Genomic DNA, 5,618 nt, shown 5'->3' on the forward strand with positions numbered 1-5,618 from the left:
ATGTTCATTGTATCATTATTTACAATAGCCAAGATGTGGAAACGACCTAAGTGTCCACTGATGGATGAATGGATAGACAAAATGTGGTGTGCCACCACCAACATCACTGTCAATGGTGAAAACCTGAGAGCTTCCCCCTAAGGTCAGGAACAAGATAAGGATGTCCAGGCTCACCACTGTTATTTAACACAGTGCTGGAAATCCCAGCCACAGCAATCAGACAAGAGAAAGAAATAGTAGGCATCCAAATTATTAAGGAAGAAGTAAGACTTCCACTATTTACAGAAGACAAGATACCATCTGGAGAAAACCCTGAAGGCTCCACCAAAAAACTCCCTTTGTTATCCCTTTAATGTCCGTAGGGTTTTGGTGACTTGTGTTTTCTCCTAGTTAACTCTTGCTAAGAGTTTATCAATTTTATTAATTCTTTCAAAGGGTTTTTTTCTCTATTGTTTTCTGTTTTACTTATTTTCCCTTCTTGTGAGATAATGTTTATAAAGAGACAGTAAGCACTCAGACAGGCAAGTCCTCCTGTCTGCTTAGCTCATGTCTGTCCAGTGGTCAGATGGATGGACAGACGGGTGGCTGGGTAGAGAGTGGGGCCCCGGAAAGACAGAAGGAGCAGACCGGTCACACCACCTAAAGACAGCTCTGACCGTAAACATCTCACACCATAAACAGCATTGACCGAGCTCGAGGCCCACCTGGGCTGGGTGACGCTGTGAGGTCCCCTTACGTCCCTGAGCCTCTGTTTTTCCCAAGGACGCACGTCCCCCCTCGCTGGCAAGGCGAGTGCTTCTACCATCAGAGAGAAGTGTTCATTTTATTTTATTATTATTTGGCCAAACTCTGTGGCTTTTGAATGCTCTTTGGATTTAAAAACAAATGAACCATTTGCTGACCAAATAAATCAAGGAAATCTTCATGCTGTAGGGGCAATATTTCCCTTATTTCGAGAGGCTGCGCTCCTTCCTGCCCTTGGGGAGATCTGGTGCACGTAAAGCAGGGATTCACCAATGAGGGTGACCCCCGGGGCAGGACGGGAAGGCCTTTAACTGGCAATGCTGGGGCTTGTGGTGGCTTTCTTAAAAAATAATACAACTAAGGCAGCCCTCACCCCCAGTCAGGGGCCTTTCACAGACGAGTCCTGAAGACACTTTCTGGCTGAGTTTACATGGCTTGGTGATGTGGGGCGTACTCGGTGGCGGTGGCCTGGGTAGTAAGGCCTTAAGGAAGTCATGGAGGCAGACGTGCCATACGTGAGAAGGCTCCCTTTTGCAGGCCCGAGCCCAGGGAACTCTGCTGGGCAAGGGAGGGCCAGCCCCCCCTCTTGCCATCACGACTGAAAGTGAGGGACACACACTGGGTCCCTAAGAAGGGAAGGAAATGCACACACACTGGGTGCCTACTCGGGACCAGACACTGGCATTATGGGCCCCATTTGGTGTCTAGAACCCAGAGGGATCCCCCAGAGAGGAAGCAGGGGGTTCAACCCGGCCTTCTGCTACCTCCGGTTCCTCGAGGAATCTTTGGGGGGCTCTGCATGGAGGGGGCATGGTGGGCACAGTGACATGGACAGGAAGGGGACCAGGAGGGATGACCGGATGGTGGGAGGGGAAACTGAGCCAGGACACCCCAGTAAAGCCTGCAGCCCCAGGGCCCCGGCCTCTCCTCCCCACCGCCCCTCCCCACACCATGGCTGGCAGCTGCCCGGCCCCCAGGAGGCCACAGGATGGGCTGGTGGAAGGTGGCCTTCTCTTCCTAGATACACATGCCTCTCTGTAATCTTAAAACAACTTCGACCCAAAACACTGAGCCTGAATCGAGGTTTGAGGAAAGAGTTCGACGAATCCAGATTATGGGAGAAAACTGACGTGAAGCCTTCAGACCCACGTCAGGAAAGATGAACAATATGGAGGGACGGTGGTGGCTGGAAAGATTCTAGTAAACACGACAAAGACATGCGACACGTGACCATCGACTGGATCCTGGGTGCAAAGATAAGGCCCCGAAGGACACTCCTGGTGAGAGCTGGTTGTGGACTGTATAGGAGAAAGGTTTCTGTGTTGACCTTCTTGAGGGTGATACCTGCACTGAGATTCTGGAGAACGTCCTTGCTCTAAGGACATGCTGCTGTGTTTGCTCTCACACGGTTCAGCGGAAGTCATGAGCCCTGAGATACACACGTGCTGCTGGGGGTGAATGAGGAATGGATCCAGGTGGGGGAGTATACCATTCTGTATGAAACCTTCGGAGCAAAAAGCCTGGGGACACCTCCAGGTCCCTGGAGATAAGGGCAGCCACCTAAATGTGGATGGACCAGGAGAGCAAAGGAAACCGGCCACACTCAGGTCTGGAGCTCAAAAGGGACAGAAGTTGTGTGGGACCAGAGTGGGCTGTCTCAGAAACGCCCTGCTTCTAGAGGACGTGGCTCAGAGGTGGAGGCCCCTAGAGGGTTGGGGGTAAAGGGACAGGAGGAGGTGGCATGGGGAATTCAACGGCCTACAGAAGCAAAAGCGAAGGGTGAATTCAGCAGACAGCTAACCATCCTGCATCCCGGGCAACTCCAAATAAGGGTCATGCAGTTCCTAAAACCAACACAAGAGGGCACTCCTAAACTAAGAAACCTGAGGTTCCCCAAATCCCCGGATGCCTACATTTGTCTATTACTAGCATTCCCCGCAAACAAGAAGACATTTCTAAGTTAACAGAAGGTAACAGACGATAACCACACAAAAGCGATATAAGGAGCTGACAATCGTTCTCCCCACAAACCCACTTTCCAGGGGAACAATGTGACACAGCATCCTGACTTGAGCGAACTTAAGAAAGCATTCTGAGACATGACAAAACACCTTAAGAATAAATTTGAAAACTCCAAACAGAGATGAACACACACACAGAGAAAAAGGTAACCATGAAACCAGAACTGCCCAAACTCAGGTGAGAAAATGAAAAACACAACATCATCTCAGAAGTGAAGACTCAACCAGATGCTCTCTTAGGGAGAATAGATTTGACTGAGATTTTAATAAAGCTCACTGAGGAGAGGAAGGAAAACAACCACAAAACCAAAATGAAATAAAAATAGGAGTAAAGAGGATGATGCAGAAAATGATAGATACAGAAGATGGGCAAAAAAGATCTAGTATACAGACATAGCGTTGGAAGAAAAACAGCGCAATTCACATTATAATCATTTTCCAAGAAAACTTTCTGGAAATGAAAAGATGACTTGAGTCTATATATTCAACTGCTCCCCTGAAGTCACCTGACCAAGTCGGTACTGAGTGGACAACTCCAAGGTATTTCTTAGTGAAATGATTAGACTTTAAAGGTAAAGAAGAAAAAAACCCTTTGGAGCTCCAGGAAAAATGATGAAGTCACTCCAAAAGGAAGAAGAGTGTGTTTATATCAGACTTCTTGACAACAGCATGTAAGCAATACAACCCAGAGAAACACTGTAATGAGTTCAAGGAAAGCAAGTGTGAGCCAGGATTTTATAACCAGCCAAACTATCCTTCAGCCACCAAGGGTACAGAAAACCATTTCAACAGGAAGGAAATCAGGGGATGTTGTACTGACAAGTCCTTCTGGGAGAAGCCATCAGAAGTGACGCTGTATCAGACCCAGGAATGACTGGGGAGGCCGTAGCGAAAATAAATATTAGCAAGTCAAATCCAACACCATTGTGCAGGACAGACTCTCAAGGGCTCACTATGCCTGTCTCCTGGCATTCATGCCCTTGAGTGTGGATGGAACCTTTCCTCTAACCAACAGAATACGGCAAGCCAATGGGATGTCAATTCTGTGATTCTGTTATATAAGACCCTGTCTTGCTAGATTTTCTCTGGAGACTCTCTTTCCTGGCCTGATGGAGCAAGAGGCCGTGTCGAGGAAGCCCATGGGGCAAGGAACTACAGGTGGTCCCTAGTAACTGCAGGTGACTTCCAGAAGCTGAGGATAGATTCCAGCCAACCACAGTCAGGCAACTGGAAAGAAGTGAACACTCCTGGCAACTATATGAATAGAAAAGCAGATCTATTCCCAGTTGAGCTTCTAAATGAGGACCCAGTCCTGGCCAACACCAGCAAGAACCCAGCAAAGCCGTGCCAGGACTTTGGATCCACAGAAACTAGGAGATAATGGGTGTGTGCTGTTTTAAGCTACTGCATTTATGATAACTTATTACACAGCAAATAGATGGCTCACATAACCATATTAAAACATCATATATCATGCCCACGTGCTTCCATTTCAGGAAGGCAAGGATGGCTTAATACTCATATTTAGTAAACTTTGTGTCTTATTGTTTGCCTTATCCTCTCATCCTGGACCCGAAATTAGGAAATCCATTAATATGATCCATCTCCTTGTGCTTGCTTCGGCAGCACACGTGCTGGAGTTGGAACGATAAAGAGATCACTACTGCCCCTGCACGAGGATGGCACGGAAATTTGTGAAGCATTCCATATTTTAAAAATATATATGATTCATCATATTCATAGTGCTAGGGGAAATATCATATAATAACCTCCACGTAGGTCTTCAATGAAAATCAATATTCATTCCCTGATTTTAAGAAGCCACCCAATAAAACAGAAATTAAGGTATACTCCCACATACATATACATTGATCTCCCTATCCCCTATCCTAAAGTCAGCATCTCTCCTAACCGGGGAAGACTAGAGGCCTTTTTACTAAGCTCAGGAACAAGGGAAGGAGGCTCCTTTATATTCAATATTTAATTCTGAATTGGAGGTATTTAGCCAATTTCATTAGGGAAAGCAAGTAGATGCACAAAAGTCAGTGAAGAAGAAGTAACATTTTCAGACGACAGGATACCTAAATTCTCTAAAAGAACTGATGAAACTGAAAACAAATGGTAGATAGACGCAAAACAACACACGCACGCACACAATGACCCATTCAAGATACGACAGAAGAAAAAAATTTATAAGAGCAACAAACAAAGCCAAGTACCCATGAATAAACTTAACAACAACAATAAAAAAAAGCGAGGAAAATTCCAAAATGCTCCCAGAGGCGGTTTTGAACAAGTCAAAGACTAAGTCGTCTTAGACACACATTCCGTGGTTTGGGGTAAGATGGCTCAACTTGATGATGGTGTCAATTACCTTGAAGAGCATCTGTCAATGTGATATGATCCCAACAGATAAGAGCGTCCGCAGGCAGGAATAGCTAGGATACCCCGAACAAAACAGAGAGGGAGGACCGCTAGCCCTACCAGATATTCAAACACAGTAATGGGAGTTGAGTTCAAGCTCTCCCTCCTATTGCAATAATTGTGGAAAAGTTCCCCCTTGCCGTGCACACATACATGCATACATGTGCACACACGTGGACACACACGCAATGGCACCTTTGCAATTTCCACCATGGGGGACCAGCACATGAAGGGATAGAGCTACTGAGACAGAGTTGAAAGCCCAAGCATAGGTCCAGTGCATCTGGGGGTTTATTATAGGATACAGGTGCATTTCAGAACACTGGGGAAAGACGGCCTCTTCAATACACAGTGTCGGGATAGATAGACATTTGGAAAAAGATTCAATGGGCCCCATAAACCGAGTACAAAACAAACTAGCGTTGGAAA

The 5,618-nt window shown here is 46.4% G+C and overlaps 1 non-coding gene across 1 annotated transcript; it reads left to right on the top strand.

Annotated features, from left to right (window-relative positions):
* The first annotated feature begins 4,375 nt into the window (after positions 1–4,375).
* Positions 4,376–4,479, top strand: LOC123790623 (U6 spliceosomal RNA). The gene has a single exon (XR_006779151.1). It is a non-coding gene; the product is annotated as a U6 spliceosomal RNA (small nuclear RNA).
* The last annotated feature ends 1,139 nt before the right edge of the window (positions 4,480–5,618 follow it).

This window comes from Ursus americanus, chromosome 5 (genome assembly GCF_024610735.1).
Source record: "Ursus americanus isolate L20-20 chromosome 5, mUrsAme1.1.p, whole genome shotgun sequence".
NCBI classification, from domain to species: Eukaryota; Metazoa; Chordata; class Mammalia; order Carnivora; family Ursidae; genus Ursus; species Ursus americanus.